We start from the raw sequence: 24,092 nt of genomic DNA on the forward strand, positions 1-24,092 counted from the left end.
ATAAATAGTAAGTGTCAGAGTCTGAACTTGAATCCGACTCTCCTTCTTAGACTAGTCTTCCAAACAGTATACCAAATTGTTATTTTTCTTCCTCTCTCTCTCCCATTCCCACTCCCACTCCGACTCCCATCTCTCTTTCTTTTAAAATTTGGAACCTACAATCTGGAGAATTTAACCAAAAAAACCAAAGTAATTAAGCTTGTTTCTTACTTCAAACTCTGTTTAGCCACCAATCTTGATCATCAAATTTCTTGATTATCAGAATAAGTTGAGTATCTTTAAAATTTCCTTGTATTAGAATATCAACTTACCTTTCAGAAAGAAGAAATCTAGACCACAAATGAAGTTTGTAGGGCAATGAAAAGTTAAGCTGCTTTCACACATACTTCTAAATAAATAAAAAAACAATTCCCCATATGAAACAGAAAACTTAAGGATTGCCTTTAAAAATCACATTTCACTAGATAAACTTTTCTCCCTAAACAAATGTTATTGAAACATAAAAATTTCACTTAAAATGGTGAGGAAGTACAAGTTCAACACATCACTATTAAAAATATTAGATTGTAAACCCTTTAGTATTGACTATAAAGTGAAGAATATTTATTCTCCAAAAAAAAAATAGGACAATAAAATTACTCCCATATAATATAAAATTTGCTACACTTTCAGAATTTGAAAATAAGCTTATAAGTAAACATTCAGCCAACCAAGCAATTGTTTGGTTTACACAATATTAAGTACATCATTTATTGCAACTGGTAGACTATATTGCTCAGTTCTTTTATGCTCGATAAATAGATAAATTAATTAATAGAAAATTTCATCTATTATTCTATTCTAGTCTAGTGCATTTTTCCTGTCCAGTTGAAACATGTGAGCCTTTTCATTTCAATGTGTAATGAGTTAATTGCCCTATACCTTTCTCATGATATAGGAAGAAAAAATATAAATGTATTGATTTAATTTCTATGTCCTTTGAAATATAGGAATCTAACCTATATGCAAATCAATGTCAGAAAATATATGAATTTTAGGATTAAATCAAATTCCTGAGATAAAATAATCATGTCTACTTATTATTAAGTTTAAGTTTACAAAAACAGGTACATTAATTTGTTATGTCATCATGGAAAAACACTTTTTAATTAGTAATCACCCTTTTAGATTACCAGTTTGGTTAGCTCCAAAGTCCATATGTTCCATACAAAAAATCTTCCAGTGCTGCTATGTGAGTGTTATCTATAGAATGTTATAAAAATCACAGGTGATCTAAAGGGCAAGAGAAAAATGAATTGTGAGTTTAAGTGTGCAACAATTCATCACCAATAATGCTTTTATGCTAGAAGTGTCATAAGAGATACCATCAAGGATAGGAAAAAGAAGTATTTGAGTTATATAGTAAAGAATAAATCAGTTGATAAATAAAGTATTATACTGGTTAATTTCCACAAAACATTACAAAAAACCAATGGTAGATCTCACTACATTTGGTAGATAATCTATTAAGAATTAATGAAAAGATATGGATAAGAATTGTATAGAATGAGATATATCTATCCATTTATCTATTTATATATACGTAAATTTATTTATATATGTATTTATATATATTATATATAAATCTAGTTATATAAATTTATATAGAGATATATTTATAAATCTATTTATACATATAAATTTATATAAATAGAGAGATGGATAGATATAAATACATATGGCATTTTATATAATTCTTATCCACATCCATATATATAATATATATATATATATATATATATATTCTCATTCTGTACACATCTTGTCATTTATACATATACATATATATGTTGGATCATAAACTATACTAGAAAAAAGAGTCTTGACAACAATAAGATTATAAACTACTGACAAATAAGTAGAAATTTTTAACAGTATGACAATTTTGACTTTAGAATAAAACTATGCTCTTCGAATTATTTTGAGGATATATAATTAATATTGATTCAGGAATATGGAATTAAGTTACTTTATAATTGATTAAAAAACTAAAAAGATCTTACAATATGAATTATTTTTTAATCTCTGAAAGTCAGGTATTGTATTAAGTTGTATCATGAAAAATACACCACCTATTAATCAGTCAAATGCACTTATAAAGCATCTACAATGTACCAGACATCATGCTAAGCTATCACCTAAGTCTACCAAGATATTTTTATATATTTCCTTAGGAAAAAGTAAACTATATGGGTATAGGGACAAAGTCTTATTTGAAAGTTACTCTCCTCCCAATTAAGCACAGTTATCTACCTATATAAAATGGTCCATACTAAATTACATTGAATAAGTACAATAGGTATTATTCCCATTAGCTTTGTTTTTCTAAATATCTTTAATATCTAAGATAAGATCTACTTCACTTTGTTTCTCCCTTTATTTGTATAGGGTATAATTATTTTTTTTAAAGAAAGGAATACCCATGTACAAATATAAAAACTGGTCCTGTTGATGCAATTTCCCTAGTATTGATTACATTTAAATGTAAGTATCAGTTGATCATTAAGCATTTATTAAGCATCCATTAAGTGAAAATGAATAAAGTATTCTGAATATAAATCTTTCCTTTAGTTCTAAAAGACAAAGTCTCTAAAGGAGCTTATGTCATTCTATATAGCTATGAGCATAAATATAAATTTTAATCTTATGGATTTCAATGTCATGATCTTTAAATATGCCCCAAAAAAGGCAAAAATTGATTTCATTGCAACACATCTCAGTGTTGATTATTTCTAGCATGTTATTGAATTTGAAAAGTTGAATTAAAATATATCCATTATAGAAATAAGGGGGGGGGGGTAATGCTATTAACATCCAAAATAATTGCAGTGATAATCACCATTATGTTCAAGAACTAATAATATGCCAACATTATGTGAAGCGCTGCATATTATATAGAAGTATAAATAACTCATTCACAGGGTGTTTACAAATATGTATAAAGAGATAAATAGTATAATCTATTTTCATTAGTGACTTAGAAGACAAAGTAGTGAGCACACTAATCAAATTTGGGGAGAAGATGAATCTAGGAGGCATCAAAATGATAGTACTTTGGAGGATAGATATATTGAATAAATTACTTAAAGTCAATTAAATATTATGCAATGAAGATAGAAGTAAAGTGGATTACTTAGCAGGAAAGAATCTGGCATAATGTAATATGATATCACAAAGATAAGTGTGCATTCATCCAACAAAAAAAAAATTAGAAGCTTATAAAAGTTCCAATGAACTTCTAAAAAAAAAAAACCAGTAGTACAGATGTTACTAATTAAAATATAATTTTCACTTTGGGCTTATGCCATATATAGAGAATATAGAGAATGTATATTTTCCTAGAAACTTAGAGACCATACTTTAAACCATGCATTCGATTCCTATCTCTTCAACCACACTCAGTCTCAAATTCTTCAAATATATCCTGATCTACTTTTTCATTTATTTGACATTTAAAACTGCTAGTCATTAATATTTGCACAACTATTGATTATAAGTTAAATACTAATTTGGAAAAGAGATATATTAATTATCATATGAAAGATTCACAGCAAAAAGAAAACAGAGGAGAGAGAAAAGGGAGAGAGAGAGAGAGAAACAGAGAGAAACAGAAAAGATAGAGACACAGAAAGGGAAAGACAAAGGGAGAGAGAAGGAAGAAAGGAGCAACAGATTTAATTATAGTCAAAATTATAATCAACCATCCCTAAGGTGGTTTCAGTATTGAGAAGAGGGTTTGAAGAAATTCCTAAATGGTAACAAAATGCTATAATATTTTCTTGTACTGTGCCACATGTCATAATAAGATTTTTATTCAAGAGATAGGTAAACATGCATCAACAGAATGGGAACCCACCTGATTTAAGTCCCATTGAAAACTTAAAGATCATAGTCAAGGCTAGACATTCAAAATTAGGCACACTTAATTCCATAGGATATGTGGTTTCATAAAGATGAATTAAACAATATCTGTCAAATAATGTGAACTCGATGCCGAAACATGTAAAAAGGATTGCAGCAAAAATATATTGAATATTAAAAATTTTATAAAGAGGTATAAGTGTTGTAAAATTTAGTCTTTAAGTAAATACATTTAATTATTTTATTTTTTCCCAGTTAGTTCACATATTGCTGTACTATGACCTTGATGGGGGTGAAAGGGAGGTTCGAGTCTCAGGACCTCCTTGGGGAAAGCATATTTTCCCAGACAAGTTGAGTAGTTTCATTCAATTTTAGATCTTGGTCAAATCACCCTACATTGATCTTTTGGGGGGTTGCTTGAATCCCCTTCAGGAAATTCCCAAGACTATGGGAAAAAGCCTTCAACATGATTTTATTCAGTTGGAGACCTAGGCCTGATATTACTATTGAGTAGCTTGAAACTCCAAGATAAGGCCTCTCTTTTCAGCTAAAAATATAGATCTGGGGGCATTGACAATATTGAAGGAATCTCATTCAATGGAAGCTCTAGCCCCAAGCTGCCAATAAAAGATAACTCTGAACATCAAGTCTTTGCAGAAGTCTGAAGCAGGACTATGATTTGCCAAGGAACCTCTCTTCTTGGCAAAAAGCTGCCTGCCAGGACTCTTGCCTGCTGTGAAGATACCTTCTTCTCAGTGATAACCTTTGTTATTTCTCTGACAGGACTTTGCCATGGAGGAGTCTGTCTTCCTAGCAAGCTGGCTTCTCAGTGCCAATAAAAATCCCTTTTGCCATTCAGACTTTTCAGGTTCTCAAATTCTTTCACATTGGACCTGTGTGCCAACCAGAGGGGATTCCCCACCTCAATTTTCACACCTCTCCACTACCACTAAACCCACATCAATCTCCCATAGTATGTTATTAATATCACTGTACAGTAAGTAATTTTAAACAGGATGGAATTGGAAGCTGTCCTTTGCTTGTTTGTTTGTTTTTGATATTATATTAGATTAAATCAAGCCCTATACTAAACACAGAATATAAGCATAAGCAAAAAGAAATATATATATATATATATATACATATTTCTTTTTGCTATGTATATATATATATACATATTTCTTTTTGCTTATGCTTATATATATATATTTAATTGAGGTTACATTCTAATTGAACATAACACATAAAAATACAATATATATAGTAATAAAGGGAAACATATAAAATGAAGCTGAGATTGGAAGAGGCAGATGCAGAATACAAGGTTTAAAAAAAAAAAGTCCAGAGAATTAGGCGTAAAGTCAAGTTGGAATTTATATATACATCTACACATGTAGATATATGTGCATTAAATTGGAGTCTATTCAAATATAAAATCTTTGACAGTAGGAGTTATGCATGCTTACATATCTAGGACACAATTATTCATTTTTGAGTAACACAAATGCTGCCTGATTTCAGAAATTTGTCCATATTCAAAATATTTGGACTCTAAAATTAAAAAGAAACAAATAAAACATACTTAATATCACAACATTTTACAGTTGTTATGTACTTTAGAAATCATCTGGTAACTAAAGTTTATGGATGAAAAAACTGAGGTCCAGAAAGGGAGTTATTTGCTTTAGATTATACAGGTAAATTAACTAGCAATAGAACCCAAGCCTTCTGCTTCTTTTCGTTGCCTTTTTTACTTCTCTATTACCTTCCAATTTCCTATGGTGTTCGCTCTACAGTTTCTGAGAGGCAGCATGGTGTACTTGATAGAACATCTGGACTTGGTATATCACAAGGTGCTTAAAGACTGAAGTGGATTCAAACCCCTGTTCAGAAACTGAAACTATATGACTTTGGAAAAATTCACTTAAAACCTCTGAACTCCAGTGCCCTCACCTATGAAATGTGGTTCATGACTCCACCTATCACATAAGGTAATAAGGATCAAATGAGAAAATATCTAAAATGTTATATAAATGTCAGCTATTATTAATCATTGTTATATAAGAGAAAAGAAAATTATTTGTCAGCATTTTCCTTGACTCTTTTCCCCAAAATTTAAACCTTGTTCATTGACTATTTTCCACAAGCTTAACTTTTATTCAGACATTGCTCTTTTGTATGTTTTCCTTGTATTTACACTAATAACAATTTTATCGCTCAAAGGCTGTCCTTTTGAGTTTGCCTTTACTTCATTTAGGGAGAAATGAAGTAAAGCTATACTAGACTATAGTATCTTCCTCCAACACTGCCCCCCCTCAATAAAAATGCAAAATAAAAATAACCTTCTGAGCATCCCAAGAATCCATAGTTTCTTCTTTCAACATACTTGCCTGTGTTGATAGGTAAGAGAAGTGATTGCTTCTGATGATATCTCTCCTCATTTTGCCCAAATGTTGTAGATCCTGCAGGCAATAAATCCCTCAAAAGGAGGTATTATATCCTGACTCCAGACATAACAAATACCAAGCTGTGAGCACAAGTTGTCAAATACTTAAAAGTAACTCCAGGACCAAATAAAGTAAAATAAGGGGTTTATCATCTTCCATCTCTATGAAGCCAAACACAAGGTTAAATCATATTTCATGAAAAATAGAGACAAAAAATATCACTGGGGTAAGGAAGAATTGAGGAAGCCATACAATATGTTGGTTCTCAAAGTACAGCAACTTTATTTGTATTTGGTTAACTGCTTCATTATTGTCTGTTCAGAATGCTTTCTGTTTTTTTTTAAAGCTCACCAAAATTGGCAACTGTTGGCTTCTCTAGCTGTAGAGTTGTACTGACGTTAGGATTTTTATAGGCTATTCACTTTGTTTACATTCATGATAGTTCCCTGTGCTAACCATGGTCTGAAATAAGTAGGGAATGTATGATAAATGGCACAATGTATAACTTCTAACAAGGCTCTGTATAATGGTAGATTGCTACATATGGAACAGTTATCGTGTATATTGCCAGAACTTTGTAAGAAAGTTGTCTTCAGAGTTTACATAGAAACATTCACTAATAACCTGTTCAAAAACTAGTATTTTTTTAAAATTTATTTCTTGTCATGAGGAAAAGGTTTGAAAAATAAGGATGGAGAGCTTTTGTAAAAATCATTGTTCACTGATGAAATTCATGCTTTGTATTTATATGCCCTACATGGAATTAGGGGTGTTATATGGTAGAAAGTAAAATATGTAATGGATCAACCATATCTTTTAATAAGGCTAAAATAGTCATGAAAGGAGGAAAATAAATGCTTTGGGATCATTATTTTGACTCAGTTTGAAAAAGACACATAGAGTTTAAAGAATAAAAAAGAGGTTCATAAGGCTTTCTAAGTGAAAGTATGGACCGAGGGAAGAGATGAGAGGGAATAAGCATTTCTAAGGAGCTTACTATATGCCAGGTGTTTTTATGAGACAGATGCTATTATTATTCCCAATTACACAAGGAAACACTGAGAGACAAGTAGAATGACTTAACTAGGGTTATAAAAGTAGTAAGAATCTGGAGTCACATTTGAACAAAGATCTTTTCCTATCTAAGCCTAGTACTCTTATCAACTACAGCACCTGAGATCACATTTGCTTAGTTGAAAGAATTTTCAAAAAACACACAGTTCAAATCTGTATCTGAACAAGAATCTCCATAACATCTTCACTTCAGGCAAATGGCAATCTAATCTCTGAAGGATTCAGTTTTGAAGCCCAAAAGGCTGGATAAAATAGTCCGGAGAACAGTAAGCACATAAGCTATGCAGTTTCAAGTAGAATTGGACATTTAACCTTAAACTTAAGCTTTTAATACTGTTCAGTGTCTGACTGTTCATGACCCCTTTGGGGAATTTTCTTGACAGGGCTACAGGAGTAGTTTCCTGATTTCCCTCTCAGATCATTTTACAAATTAGGACACTGAAGCAAACCAAGTTAAGTGACTTTTCTGTGGTCACCCAGCTAATAAGTATCTGAGCTAGGATTTGAACTCTTACTCAAGATCCAGTCTTCTATCTACTGTGCCACCTAGCTGCTCAAACTTAATCTTGGAGGAACACTAATATTTCATAGAGGAATATGGAAACTAAAAACTTCAGATAGCTGCTAGAAATTAAAACATTTCTATTTCTTTTGCATCCTTACTCTAAAGGGTGTTTTTCTTTGAAAGACTGTGATCATAGAATTAAAAAATAAGAAAAACATGACTTTAGAGATTATTTAGTTCAACTTTTTCATTTTACAGATGAGGAAGCAGAAACCCAGAGGAGTTGTGATTTCTCTAAAATCATAAAAATAATAAGAGAGGCAATATTCTAATCCATTTCCCCTCTATGTGAAAGATTCCATTTTTCAGTTCCTCATTGTTGAATATTTTTTGAATCTACTCTCACTATTAATTCTCCACAGAAAAGTTGAGCTGTATATCTCAGTCACTTATTGCTATCTCAATAATAGACTCTGTTAGTGAAGTTAGTTTAGTGACCTCCAATTTGGAGACTACATATGTACTGCAATGACTATGTAATCAACTAATCTGATCATAGGGAAAATAATTAAGATTCTATCCTCCTTTTGAAAGGCAACTATGGATTATTTCTAATTTAACTATACCACTCTTTGTACTCATTAACATTGATCAGCATCCCATCCCTAGCCCATTTCTAACCGACCTCCTACCCCCAGAATTGCACTAAGTATTGCCCAGTCCTCTGGGCAGTTATCATTTAACTAGAACATAGATATAACTATAGCAACATTTCCAAGCCTTGTCACCTAGACACTTAACCTATTCTTCCTTATGCCACTTATTGAATAAACCAGTCTTCTGTACTTTGGGTCAGCGACTTTTTCCACTGTTCCTCAAAAAAATCACATGTCTCATCAATTCTGGAATTCAACATTACTTCATCATATCTCAGTTGTGTAATGTATATAATTACTGTATAGCAATATCTATATATGTCTTAATAAGCAAATATAAAGAACTATTTGAGATATATGCTCATTTTTATTTTGCTGATAAGATTATACAATCAAAATCTTGGCGACTACTGTGATAGTTCATTCTATAGCTTCATTTTTATAAGACCAAGGAAATCGTAAATGAGTTTCTTTCTCAGGCACTCAATGCTAAAGACAAACAAATCTGTTTTGTTTTGTTTTTGCCAGAATAGAAGCCTTTTGTACCATTAAGTGGCTATCACCAAGGGAAAAAAAATCTTTAATAATTTTCTGCAACTTCCAGGAGAAATTGTTGCTCTTACCCCAACTTGCTATGTGGTACTGTACCAAAGACCTTAATTTCCCTTTAGCCAACTGTCCACAAAGTTCTCTAGGTTCAAGTCTCTAATATGAAGAGAATCAAATTTCTAAAAATCCAAAAATTGATAATGCAAACTTTGTGTCCTTTGTTATTATGAATCTCTATTTCCTTAACTCTGTCACATCTGGACAGTAAACAATGCATAGAACTTTTCTTTGGCTATCTTGGAATTCCAAGTGGCTGGCACATCATAGATACTTAATAAATATTTATTAATTGCCCAACTGGTTTAAAGGTCTTAATTGGAATTTGTCTATGATACTTTTTGGCTTTTCGACAATGGACAATGAACAATGGATAAGTTTCCCCATCTGTAAAATAGGAATAGGGAATTGCATTGTCACTGTATAAAGATCGACCCTTAGAAACAGGGAGAACTAATTTAAAACCTTATGTCTGATATATATATATATATATATATATATATATATATATATATATATATATATATTATTTATGTAACCATGAGAAAATGACAAACTCTCGATTATTGGAACACAAAAAATCACAAAGGAGATGCCAGTTGGCAATGGTGAATGGAGTCTCTATGAAGAAAGTTCTATATACTCATAAATCATAGGTTCACATCCTAAAATAAAAGAAAAATAGAAATAATAAGAACAATAGAGAAGTGAGGGAATTAGGACAGCAAGTGGTTAACTGTAAAAATTAAGTAAACACAATGCCTCCAGATTGCAACTCAATTCTAGAACGAGCTTAGTCCAACTGCAATCCTGTGAGAAAGCTCTTCAATTATAAGAATTAGGACACAATAGTATTATATGGTTTGAATCTAATCCTGTGTGACTGAAAAGTTGAACCTCTCCTACCTACTGGTTAGAGGCTCTTCAATAAAGTTCTAGATTTTGCTGACCAGAAACTCAGCCAGATACAAATATCCTTGCATAGAGTTTTCTCACAGTTGTACATCTTAGCAGTCCACATGCCATATCTGAAAACCGATCCCATACTGATAGGCCAGTTCCTTGGATTGTTTACAAACACCTGGGGAGTACATCATTTCTTCTCCTGAATGCAGGGAATTGCATCTGTTTGCTCTTCCCTTCCAAATTGGAAAAGCCCTAATCTGTCATCAAATTAGAAATCAGTTTACCTACTGTTATAGAGTTTCATTTTAATTAATTGGTCTAATCTGATTATGTCGGTGTATAATATAAAAGTCTGCCTCTCCCATCTTCAGATTACAGCAATAGGCTGAGGAAGGAACCTGATTCTATTTTGTTAGACAATTGCCTTGTATTGCTTCTATAACAAATCCTCACTCAATTCATCTTTTACTTACAACATAACTAGCTAATCAGTTTATTATAAATGGGCAAGTTTATTGCCCATGCTCATTATATGCTTTGTAAATTAAAAAATGCTATTTAAGTATTTACATACATAGGTGTGTGTGTGTGTGTGTGTGTGTGTGTGTGTGTGTGTGTGTGTTTAATTCTATCCAAAGGATGATTTTGCACTATTCAGGAACCTAAATATCCCTAGTGTTCCCACAACTGTTTTTCTTTAGCACCTGGGTGGAATTATTTCAATTACTTATTGTGTTGTGATTTGCCCAGTATTTAGGAATAATTTTCCCCAGTTGTATCTGGCTCATTTTCCCAGGCTCTTCAATGGAAGAGTGAGAAGAAGACATGGCATAAGAGGCAAAATATAGTGGAAAGGATGTTGACTTTGGAGTTGGATAAACTTGGGTTCAAGCCTGATTTTGATGGGAACTTGGACAAATCACTTAGAAGTCTTTTATGTGCTAGAAAGGGTGCTGACTTCCCAATGAGGAGACTGAGGTTGGAATCTGCTCTACATCATGTACTAGTTGTGGGAGTAAACTATTAGCAGTCATTTAACTGAGCCTCTCCTTTGCAAAATGAAAATAATAATAATGAGCTATGCATAAATACTTCAAAGAGTTGTGAGGAAAGTAAATATGTAAATGTAAATTTATAAATCTGGCAAAGTGTGAATCTCCTGTTTATAATAGACAAAAGAACTATATATAGAGAAAGGTATATATATATATATATATATATATATATATATATATATATATAAAGAAAGATAAAGATTTGTAGACTAATAGCTCAACTGTTTATCCATGTAATATATATAGAGTGATTTCCATGATGTCTTCCCCATTGCAAAGTTAGCTTCCTAAAAGTAGGGAATATTTTTCCCTTTAAGTCTTTAACAAATTTTATTGTTGGCTAAAAGGATTTAACGCTGACATTTTTTGTTATTATTTTTACTACTGCAATGTAACTATGTGAATAGTAATGTATACTAGTGTGCACTGATGGTTATCTGTATTGTGATATAATGGTATAAGTATAGACATGTTTTTATAATTATCCAATAATCCTTTAATATAAATTAATTTTATTATATTACATACCTGTGATCATAATTATCAATAAATCAGTTGTTGAAAGTATAATTTCACACATTTTGATGTATGAAGAATATCTGGATTGTAGGTACAATATTGCCAGCATAAAAACTTATACTATGAAAGGGTCACTTTCTAGAATTTTAGACAAGTGATCCTCAGAGCTTAACTAAAGGGAGAATATATTTCACTAGTTCAGCATATAGAAAATGACAACAAGCATCATCATTTTGTGCCTGAGAACTAGCTTAGAGAAACTGCCTAATAGCAAGGTCCCTTTAGTGTCTTGTTTTTTTTTTTTTTTTAAATTTTCTATCACTAATCTTCTTCTATAAAGCCCAAAACAATTTAAGAAAATAATAATTAAAAGAATCAAAAGATATAGGGGAGCCAAAATGGAGTCACAGCTCAGAGATCTCACAGCTAAATTTTCAGATCTATTGCTTATTAGCTGTGTAAACTTTTTGTCAAGTCACTCAACCATGTTGGAGCACACTGCTTTGTTTTGCTTCATTTCATCTGTAAAATGGGTGTGGAAAAATTTACTATAGCCACCTCCCTGGACTCTTGTTTAAATGACACAAAAAGTACATAAAGTACTTTGAAAACTAATCTGGGAAAATCCAGTTTACATTCCCATTCCTAAGCATTCCCAAGAGCATTGCTGTTGCATGTCCTTTATTTAGGAAGAGATTTTGACATCAGGATGGTGCTATCGTGAGTTACAAGTGAATTAGATTTAAGTGAAACAGGGCAGTGAACAGTCAAGAGGCTTATTTTCTCCTCTGGAGTCATCTGGATCCCGTGGCAAGACATAGATCAGGACAACTGGGAGGTAGCTTAGATGCTGTGGAAGATATTGGTCTTTTTAAATTAAGGCCTTTCCCAGGTCTCAATATGCCTCAGCTAACGAGTGATCAGCCATTCAGTGATTAAATCTAGGTAAGAAACAAATTGGAAACAAAAAGAGGTGAATGATCTAACTTAGTGACATAAAAAAAAAACAGCAATGATTTTCTCCTTTTTCTTTGCATAATATTTGTTTTTCTGATATCATTGCCTAAAGAGGTCATTCCAAGGGAGTCACAAGAAGAAAGAAGTTCTTCCTATTCTTCAGTTGCACTTCTTGCAATAAGTTCCTTTTAGGAGGTTGTTTTAAGTTAAGATCATAGAAATCATAGGCTAGCAGTGATCTTATGAATTATTTAGTCCAATATTCTACTTTTACAGGTGAGAAAATTGAGGCTGAAAGTTTTATTGATGACTTGTCCATGTTCATATAGGTAGATAATAGAAAATGTGAATCCAAATTCGGTTCTCTCTGCTCCTGGGCTCAAAACTATAGCTGATTTTGTACCTCTAACAATTAATAGTTTTGGCAGTGGAGATATGCGACATTTCTTAATGTCAGTTTCCTCTTAGATAAATTATCGCTAAGACGATGGCTAAGGTTGCCAAGGCAATTTAAATATATTTGAAAATAATGATAAACCTTACAAAGACATTCATTTACAGTAGGTTAGAAGAAATCTTCTCAGGTGGCTTATGGGGATATTGGTATTAAGCATTATAATGGCCCCGGGCATGAAACAATAATCATTCCCCTCAATTTACTTTTTTTTTTTGTTTTGTTTTGTTTTTTTAATTGGAGGGAGGGCGAAGAGCTGTTCTTGGTATGGTTTATAGGTTTACATTCCAATAATTTTAATGCTAATAATTCAGCCAGAATAGTATTCTAATAGAGATTTAAAATGAAGGTACATTACCTTCCCAATACCATGTGCAATTTTCTCTGTAAAAGGTCTTGATTTCATAAGGCAAAGGACTGAAGGTCCATGCTTTAAGAACTGACTTGGGAAGAACATTATAAAATTCAGACTCTGTTCCTTTTCCTTTCACAAGTAGACATGGTTAGGTTTCCCCACTGACCTAATTATCCCTTTTCCTTTGATTCACAACAGGGCTTATGTAGCATAGCAAGCAAATAGCTAAAGGTGCCTGACCTCTCACAAAGGTAATAAGTAAATTCCCTCAATGAACTGGATCTGTCCAATAGCCTGCTTAAATCTTTCATGAAACTTCAGAAGTTCAGGATATGCTTAGAAATCTGTTTTGACATTGCTTTTCCTAAGCTCATTAAAGCTCTAATAACTGGAATTCCATCTATGTGTACATAGCTGTATTTCTGAGGGAAAAACTCAAACAGGAGGGCAGCTCCTTCTGCAGCTTAGCCTTCTCTCAGTTGTCCTAGGAGAAGAGGTATATGGCTACTAGTTTTATTTATGTGAAGATTGGCTTCTTCCTGCTCCTGCCTACTTCTGCTGGTAATTAGTACATTTATTTGAGGTTCTTGGATTTATAACAGCTTAACAATCAAGAAATACTTATTAAATCCTATTTATTGTGTGTCAGGACATTTGCCAGTCATTGGGGATACAACAGAAAAAAGCTCCTGTCCTTAAGGAACATAAATTCTGGGAACTTGGGAAAAGCCCATATTGGGTCATGAAGAATTGGACAGGAACTGAAATGACAGAATAACAATAGCAAAGAGATAGTTTCTAAATTGGGAACCTCAGTTATAACTATATGAAATAAAAGGGCAAGAATTATATCATCTCACTTTTCTTTATAATCCTACATAGTCCCTATCACTGCATCTTGCTCATAGGAACTTTTAAATAAAGAGAATCTCAAGCACTTAATTTTTACCGTTTACACCCTATTGGCCTGATTAATAACCTAAAAATTTTCGATCATACTAGATTATAGGATCATGGGATCTATGGGATGTGCTCAACATTAGGAACATAGTTTTCCTTACAAGTTAGACTGTTCCTATGTCTTCGCAATATTGTGTATTCCTTCAAATTTCTCCATTTCTAGCATGGAATAGAAGGAGCCACCATTTTCCTTTCCTTGTCCCTCTGGTTGCTAGTATCTTCCCTTCTAAGGCTTCCTTTAATCTATTCTATAGATATGCCATATGTATTCCTTTAGGAATATTTTTTCTCTCTGCCCCCACCAGAGCAAGAGATGCTTTTGGAAGGCTTTTTGTTTGCCAGGGTTTGTTGTTGTTGTTGCTGTTTTTATTTTGTTGCATCCCGAGCATTTAGCACATTGTCTGGCTCATAATAAGATTTTAATAGGTGTTCAAAGAGTGATTAAACTCTCCAGGATCATTCCCATCTACTCCTCTAGTGGTGCAAGTGGAACAACCTCAAGGTGTTCCCTAACTAGGAGTTCAAGAAAAATATCCTCCAAAAGTTTACTTTTCCTTTTCCTTCTTTTTTTTTCTCTCTCTCTCATAAATTATTTAATATGTAATTAATTGATTTAGGTAGAAATGGAATTTCACACAACCAAAATGTATTTATTGATGGGTTACTATGTGCTAGGTACAAGAGTAGGTACTTTGTACTTTGTGATTTAAAGACAGTTATGAAATAATCCCTGACATCAAAGACATTACAGCTTTGGTATAAGGCTGGGGTAGGGGTGGGGGACAAAGACCTCACATAACTAAATACAAAATAAATAAAAATCAGTTTTGCCAGTTACAATTAGACAGCAACTAGAAGAATTAGCAAAAACTTCATATAGGAGGAGGATTTTAATGAAAACTAGGCATTTGTGAGGCAGACAAGAAAAGACTGCATTTGAGGAATGGAAACCAAACTGTACAATGAAAAGCATGAAGGAAAGAGGTGATTCTCTTGGGCAGGAAACAAGTTGAGTGACTTAGTAGAAGATAACATATGTGAAGACAAGTAATATGCACTAAGTTTAAAAGGTAGGATTCTAGTTCTGAATTTTGTGATCTCTTGGGAAGAATGAGTAAGAGGAAGACAAGAAGAAAAAGAAGGAGGACAAGGAAAAGGAGAAGAAGGAGGGTAAGGAGAACAACAAGATTTTACTATAACCTTTCACAGTCTAAAAATTATAGATAATATAAATTAATGCCATCATCATTATTATCTCAATATTAAGCTTATACCAGGACTTTTACAAAGACCATCATTTAGCAGTCTCATGAGGATTGAAAATCACTTCATCTGTTAGTCATTTTTAATAAAAAAAAGAGTAGTAACTGCTCAGCCAAATAGAAATCCACTTAAATTTCAATTTTTTCTGCATATTAATATAGTTCAGCATAAGACTTTCTCTTATACAAAATACACTAAAGTATATGGCTTAAAAGTCCCACTTCCTAGTGTCACTTGACTTTACTTCCTTGATGTATTTTAATAGGAAATGAATTATAATAGAACCATGTTTTTTGGTTGCCTCCACAGCTTACACAGTTGATCCAGGAACAAAGCTCATTCTGAATTCACATCAGCTTTGTGACTCTGCAGATCACAATGAAAAATAGTCCCAAAGTGAATTTGCATACACCTTCAAATCCTCTTCTGAAAGGAAAGAGGAGGGGGAAATGCAGCATTCCCTCTTTTTTCCATCATCCTTCTAGCTATTCCAAACAAACAAAACCTGCATCTCAAGACTATCTTATAAACCAACTTATTCAAAAAGGCCTTTATTGTATCTCACTTAAAGTACATGTATTGTTAGAGCCTCTGACTCTTCTTCCTTCTTCCACCTTTTACTTTTTCAATCTCTTGTATACAAGACTAGCAGACTACAGATTGATTTTCTACCATGATGTTCATTTTGTCACCCCACCCACACACTCTTCCCTTGTTGAAAAACTGTTCTTGGGTTACTTACTCATAAGTACAAAATAAGATGCAAAGTCATTAACCTGGAATTCAAATGCTTCCATAATGTAACCTAACCTTCCATAATGTAAAAAAACCTCTGATCTTTTCAGCTTTTCTCCCATCCTTCTTCCACTGATATCTTTTGCCCTTATTAAGTTTTATGAATTACTGGTTCCTTAATATCTATTGTACAGCCCTGCTTCCATCTCTTTCCTAATTACTTTTATGCTTCCATCTCTTTCCTAATTACTTTTATGCATACTTGCTAAAACCTTAACCATATTAAAAGGGTCAGCTCAAATGGCACCTTTCCTATAAAGCTTATTCTTTGTTTGTCCATTGAACAATCTGTGAGCTCTCCTGCTTTTGAAGCCTTTAATCACATTATTTATATTTCTCTTGAAGTACATTTCAGATTTTGACTTGGAGTATTTCTATGTACTAGTCTCCCCTCCTAGATGGTAAACTTCCTGAGGGTAAATAGTGAGTTTTATTTATCTTTATATTTTCTCAGTTACCCCAATTCCTTTGGCTCTATAAACAATCTCTTGTACAGAAACTCACTAAATATCTTTTAGATTAAATAATTAAAATTAATTCTCATTTAGGAAAGTATTTCCCTTACTAGAGAAGACAAAATAACTGAACTTTCATGGTACCTTTTCTACTTCCTTGGTGTGACCTTTTAAAAAGTCTAACTTGATTTTGGGGGAGTTAATTTTTAAATTGAGAAATAATTTATATACAGAATTTTTCTTCTTACTGCACATGGCCTACCTGGATAGAACCTCATGGATTTACTATAAGAACAGAAGTTCAAAGATTCCAAATATAGGGAAAATGTGTGTTTGATTGGGATTATATATCAAAATCAAGGAACAAGAAGCTTTAAAAATGTTAATTTTTAAAACTGCATTTATTCCAATTAATTTTATTGACCTTATCTTGGAAATACTGAAAATGGCATGTAAGGATTTTAAAGAATTATTTATTCATACTTGTCAATTGAATTTTAAACATTTTTATTGTTGTTTTGGTGTTTTTTGTAAAACTCTTGAATTAAACTAGTTTACTACTTCTAAATGCCCTCCTTTCCATTTGACCAAGTCTTGCTATTCTTTTGTCCATTTTTTTTTCTGTTGTGGCCTTTTTCTTTTCCTGCTGCTACAAGTTTAATTCAGTTTCTTAGTTAACCTCATGTAAACTATTAGAAAATCTTCTATACTAGTCTCCTGACCCCATTCTCTTTATTCTCTAATTCAAGTGTTTCTGAAAACATAAATCTGATAAATGTCATCAGAACACAGAATAATAAAGTAAGAAAGAACCTCATTAGTCAACTCAACTATTCCAAATAATGAATTATGTCTGTAATATCTCTGAGGTATAATCTTCTAATCTCTTCTTAAACTTTTTCATTGACAGAGAATTTATGTTTTCATGTGTGCACATGCACATGCACACACACATATTCTAAAAGAAAGTCCTTTTCTTTCTTTTTTTTTTTTTTTGTAATGTTTTAATGAAAGACAGCATAATATAGTTGAAAAAACACTTAACTTGGAGTAAGGAGAGAACTGCATCCCAATCTTGCTTATGAAACTCTGCCACTGAACTTTGATAACACTGAAAGAGTGAAGCTGATGACTTTGTGGAACTCTGCCTCACTTGAATACAACTCACAGGTAAGGCAGCATATCCCTCCATGATGTCATTCATCCAGTTTGAAATGAAGGATGGATAACAACATAATTGTGGGAAAGTGCACTTCAGGGTTGGTGGGCCAAATGTTTCATAACTACTGTTTTTATTGAGATATGTAGCAGGGCTTAATAATTGAAAAATGGGTATTAGAGGTGCTTGGCCAAGCTCAGGGACCACCTGATTCTGGTTGAAAACAATTCTGGGATTTTGCTGTGGCTGAGATCATCCAAAGCCTGAGTGCAAATTATTGTTTACATGCCAAGTTCAGGACACAGACAGTTTTTTGGGTCATAGCCCTGGAAAACGGGATGTCTCCTACTATCTTGACAATCCATTCAGCCAAGCAAACCAGATACACTGGAAAATTTCCAGATATTTGGAGATTACTATCATTATCATGCCATTAAACAGCTACTTCAGTGTAACATAACTGTGATCCTGATTTCTCAGAAGCTATGTCAATAGGGAATAAGCTCAAACAGGTCTTGTCAAGCTGAAAAATTTTTAAGAGTGGTCCTGATAGTTGACTGAATATCTGGTTGATGGGGGAAAGGGGGTTGGTTGGTTTTGTTTTCCCAAGTACTAGCCTGATCTAATTTCTCATTTGCTTGTCTGCAGCTGATTAATTTTTTTCAGCCACAGAAAACCTTTAGGACCATCTTCTCAATCACAGTAAAGTTGTATTTATATCAAACACATCAAATGCATTTTCAAATTCTTGAAGCAGACCGTAATGAATGGGACACTAGTTTAATAAAATTAATAGAGTTGACTTGCATGTTATTAAAACATATTGTTTTGCATTTTTACTTTAACAATCAAAAGATTTGAACAATTTTTTAAAATGTTCAAGCATTTAAAAGCAGGTCATTGAAAAACATGAAAGACATCTAAAGTAGAGCAGGGAAAAAAATAATTAGTCAGTTAGGAGACAGACTGATCTGATAAAAAAAAAAAAAGGCTTTAAACTAACAGAGGATGAAAACAATGATATTGAGAAGCTAGAGTTTGTCTAGAGGAAAGTCGAACTATTTCACACAAGAACAATCAAAGGAGGTAAAGAAATTCAGCCTAGAGTCAACAACTATGTTGGATATGTTAATTGTCCTCTACCTGACAGACATTGAGGAAACAATGGAATCAAAAGCTTTTTTTTTTTTTAAATCACCAGTCTGTGCTCTCAAGGAGTTCAAAATCGATTGGGGAAGATAACATGAGAACTATATATATAAACAGCACAAAGAGATGATAAATTGGAGATCATTTGAGAAGGAAGGCACTAAAATAAAAAGAGGCTCAAAAAGGTTTCTTTTAGGAGTTACTTTAATTGAAATTGAAGAGGATCCCAACAAGTGGCCATAAGGAAGGAAAACATTTTCAGTATGAAAAATAGAGAGTGAAAATACCTAGAATCAAAAAATCTAGTGTCAAGTACAAGAAACTTCATGGAGGTCTTAATCAATGGATTCCATAATATGATTGAGGATAATAAGGTATTTAAGAACATTGTAAGATAGGAAGAGGCAAGATTACAAAGGATATTACATAACAAAAAATCTGTGATAGGAAACCACTGGGCTTTATTAAATGAGGATAACATAGATCTTTAAGGTCAAATTGACAGATGACAGTATGGATAACTGGAGTGGGAAGAAACCTCAGGTAGAAAGACCAGCCTAACTAGGTATGTATTCCATTGATTAGTCTATACAATAAAGGAGTCTTATCAAGGTTGAACGGATAAGACATGGTGAATGTTTTGGTATGGTCTTTGAAAGAAAGGGAAGTGTCTGGGATGACACAAGTTGTGAAGTTTGAGTAAGTGGAAAAGTAGTGGCAACCTTTCCACTCACAGGAAAATTAGGAAGAGAGGAAGGTTTGAGGGTAAAGAGAAGTAATTTATCTTTAGTCATGCTGAGTTTAATCTATGGAACAGCTAGTTCAAAATGTCCAATAGGCAGCTGAAGATGCAAGCCTGCAGGTCAGAAGATGTTTAGACTAGACAAATAGATCTAAAAATCATCTGCCAAGGGGTTATAATTGAATGGTGCGCTGGTGAAATCAGTAAGAGAAAGAAAAAATAAGGAGAAGAGAAGCGGCCTCTAGAAAGAGCCTTTGAGGGTCCTCTGCAGTTAGTGGATACATTCTGGATGACTATTAAGTGGCGTGGACTGAAAAAACCTCAAAAGAAGAGAATATTGAGCAAAAGTAGAAAATACACAAAGGGTAAAAAAGCATGAGAAGAGTCCACTGAATTTAACAATTGAGAAATTACTGAAAGACATATAAAATATTAATGTAATTCTACAACATTCTCATGAAAACTTGAGACTTCCTGATAAATGGCTAGTGAAAATTTATTCAAAATCATTAATGGACAAATGAATCTCCTGGAATCTTTGCTGTTTATTCTACAATATCTGATGTCCTTTGTAACATTTCTACTCATAACTGGACACAATTTTTCCCTTTGGGGATAAATCATATGCAATATGTATACACAGAGCTTAATGCAGCTCATCTACTACTATTTAGATGTTGGTACATTTTGAGCAATGTTATGGCAATTTTTGTATGTCTTTTGAAATAAAACAACATGGGTATATTGTATATATCCTGTATAATATTTATATCATCTTACTAGAACTATTACTAGAAATTCTATACTGAGAATTAAGTAGACATATAGAAACAAATATTTGGTAAGATATATAAAAAATGTACATTGTTTATTACTATTAAAAAAAGTTACTTTTATCATAAAAAGGAATAATGTGACCCACTGATTTTTGATGCCTTTGGAGTAGACTAATTTTGAGTGCTTGGTTGTTTGAGGATTGCACTGGGTAGTTTTCCAGAACATCTTCTTGGCCATCTTGGATCTTATCAACAACAACAACAAATACTACAGAACCCAATATGACGGTGGTAGACAGGGAAACTATGGTCTAATGAGCATGTATTGCCGGTGGGTAGTGCATATTTATGCAGCTATATGGATTTATAGATACATCTGTTAATGGCAAAGTTTGGAAAAGTCATTTGTAAAATGTTTGGTTTTTAATGGAATGGGTTGCTACTCAGGAAGTGAATTCTTTGTTATAGAAGGCATTCAAGCTGAGCCTCCTTGTTGAGAAGTTCTAGTGCAGATTCATGAGTCAGAAACAGACTAAAATGTGTAAGTCTAACAGATTTAGACGATTTCTAAGGTTTCTTCTGATTCTAACATTCTATGATTCTTTTTATTTTCAGTGTCAAATACTCAAATGATCTCTGATTTCATCAATGTGGGTGCTATTTTTCATGATACATATAACAACTCATGCATGCATCCAATGAAGCTTTTGTCCATATCTTTTCAAAAGTCTGAGTTAATAATTTCACTAAATAGATTTTAGTGCTGCTTTTAATCTGTCTAGTAGTCAGAAGACAAGAATAAACTTTCTTTCCTTGGAAGACTAGAATGTTCATCCTCTTCCAGTGGAAACTTCTGTCCTCACCACTAACAAATACTTCCAGTTTTTCACCAAACTAAATGTGTCCTCAAACTTTTGAGAAATATTTGTAAGCATTAGTGGAAAAAAGTGGAGAACTTACTCTCCTGACTGATTAATTTGTTTTCCCTGAACTCATTTTCCCTATAATTTTAAATATGCTATTCCTGTCCCAGACCCCACCAGAGGTAAGAATAATTTCAAAGCTAGAATAGAAGCCAAAGCCTTTAAAAAAATATATATACAAATAACAGGATTTTATTTTTCCTGTACAAGCATAGGTCTTCAAGACTAGTTATTCATATTACTCTTCAGAGTTCATTCAAACACACATTTCTTTGAAGTCAATGAGATTGCTATGCTTGAATCAACTGCACAGGAGGATTGAATAAATGAAGAGCTGGCCCAGAATACCTTTTTTTCCTATTTCATTCAAATTCCACCGTTTTAGATTGACTCCATGCTATGATGATGACAAAGTCATGGCTCTAATTAGCTCCCACCACTACCATTTTCCTCTTTGGCTCATATATGTTTTCTACATCCTTGTCCTAAGGATTTTTCTAGGGAGAAAAAGACCAGGGAGCACCTGCAATGAAGAGAGTCCAGCTCCAACAAAATGGTAAGAGAGACTTCACAGAGGGAAGTAAAATACTTAGGCAAGCAAATGATTTGATCAATGAGTGGAACTGTGAGGGCCCTGCTGGAGATTAATATGAATGAGATGCTATGCTTCATTGACTAAGTTTACCTAATTCCTTAACACATCAATATTGTTTTTGGGGGGTTTTTGTTTATTTTTTTTCTGTTGCAGTTACCTAACTTTGTTGCAAGTTGCTATTTAATCCATAAAGCTATTATTACCTGCACATTGATTAGGAAAGCAGCAGGGGATAGTCTGATTATGCTTTAATTATTACACTGCAACCGATCTACAATATAGAGAGAATGGATGGACTCTGTCTCCCCTATTGCTTTGAGCACCTTGTATCAAAGCATTAGTTAAAGATATCACATCTGCTTAAAAGCAAAATCAAATGTTTGGCTCACAGAATGAACTGCAAACTCACATAGATTTGTTTACCCTTTCTCTCTTAGCATCAAGTGAAGAGCTTTGGTTAACCCCTAAGAGATTACACACTTCCAAAGAAAAAGCAGGAACTTCATAAATTAAAATCTTTTGGTAGGTTTATTTTAGGATAGAGATAAAAGCTTAATTTTGTTTTCCATCCATTTTCTATTCTTAAAAGCTGCATTAATGTGGCTGGAAAAACTTTGAAGTAAATAGAAATAAAACAAGCCATCAGGTCCTTAAACTGGGGGATATGAGGTAGAAAAATCACCTCTCTCCCTTCAGGTAGAGACCTGAAGATATATCTTTCTTAATGAGGTTCCATGCTAGATCCCCAATTATTTAAAATGCAAATCCTAAAGAATGAACCAAGAGCTACCTACAGTATATGAGAGGTTTGTTGATTTTTAATAAATGGATATGCCATCTGTTTCACTTATCTTTCATCAAACTGAGCAATTTCATCTATGTAATTAGCATACATTTACAAATAGTGCAAACAAAATATATGCAGACGTGGGCATCAGAGTGTCATCCTTCTTTACTTTTCTATTCAATTTGTGAAGAGAGAGGAGGTATTTGCTATATAAAGTAAAGCCTTAGAAAAAATTCTATAAACTTTTCCCCACGGTATAATGACTAAAACCAATATTTCATCACTAATAATTGTATGTTATTTTAATTGTCAAGTTTTTTTTTTCCTTAAATGAATGTGATATTTATTAAGTATGGTGCAAAATCACATCTTATAGCTTTTAACTATCTATTGGCTGGTTATATTCACTTTAACTTCTGCTGAAAACATGTTTTTAAAAAATAATCTACTGAGACAGGTATTGGTGATACAAAAATAAAAGTGCAAAAAGTGCCCCTTCCTCGAAGGATTAACATTTGGATAGAATTCTACTTCAACCTGACCAAAAGTAAAAATAACACAGCAAATCCTCAATGGGATTTATCAAGAACCAATGTGCTTTATCAAGAAATCTTATTTTGGTGAGTGGGCAAGGAGATAGAATACTTTCTCCCTTACAAATATAAAATAGTTTCTAATTTTTATTTTTTTCTGATAATTCTCCTGTTCCTCTCCTACTTTCTGACAAAAGGAATATCTTCAGCCTTACATTTTCTCTCTTTTCATGATTTGTCTTTTTTGGAGTGGTATTTCTTTTTAGTGATGTCTTCTATTTCCTTAATTTTTCACATTCAAATTATACTAATTATTTTATCTCTGTAAGTTCCTAAATATACCAAGTAAGATAAAGCATGATTTCAGTATAGTTTTTATTATTATTATTCATTTTGGTTTCCTATTCTGTTACATGGTTTATCATGGCAATCTGAAAAAGTGTAGAGCATATGGCAAATTAGATGATTTTAATAGTCTTAATTATAACTATGCCCTTTGTTTCAGCTTCCCTAGTGATTAA

The 24,092-nt window shown here is 32.8% G+C and overlaps 1 long non-coding RNA gene across 3 annotated transcripts in view; it reads right to left on the bottom strand.

The window, feature by feature from the left end:
- Positions 1-311: 311 nt before the first annotated feature.
- The window catches only part of LOC116419778, a 212,345-nt gene continuing 188,564 nt past the window's right edge, over positions 312-24,092 (bottom strand). For 2 of the 3 annotated variants that reach the window (XR_004230079.1, XR_004230078.1), the window contains exons 5-6: positions 1,173-1,272; positions 312-388 (exon numbers count right to left, since the gene is read on the bottom strand). This is a non-coding gene — a long non-coding RNA (uncharacterized LOC116419778). Of the gene's footprint in view, positions 389-1,172; positions 1,273-12,338; positions 12,610-24,092 lie in introns of those variants that run through there. The other variant, XR_004230080.1, reaches the window with a different exon arrangement.

The sequence above is a fragment of the Sarcophilus harrisii genome, chromosome 6 (genome assembly GCF_902635505.1).
Source record: "Sarcophilus harrisii chromosome 6, mSarHar1.11, whole genome shotgun sequence".
Taxonomy (NCBI): Eukaryota; Metazoa; Chordata; class Mammalia; order Dasyuromorphia; family Dasyuridae; genus Sarcophilus; species Sarcophilus harrisii.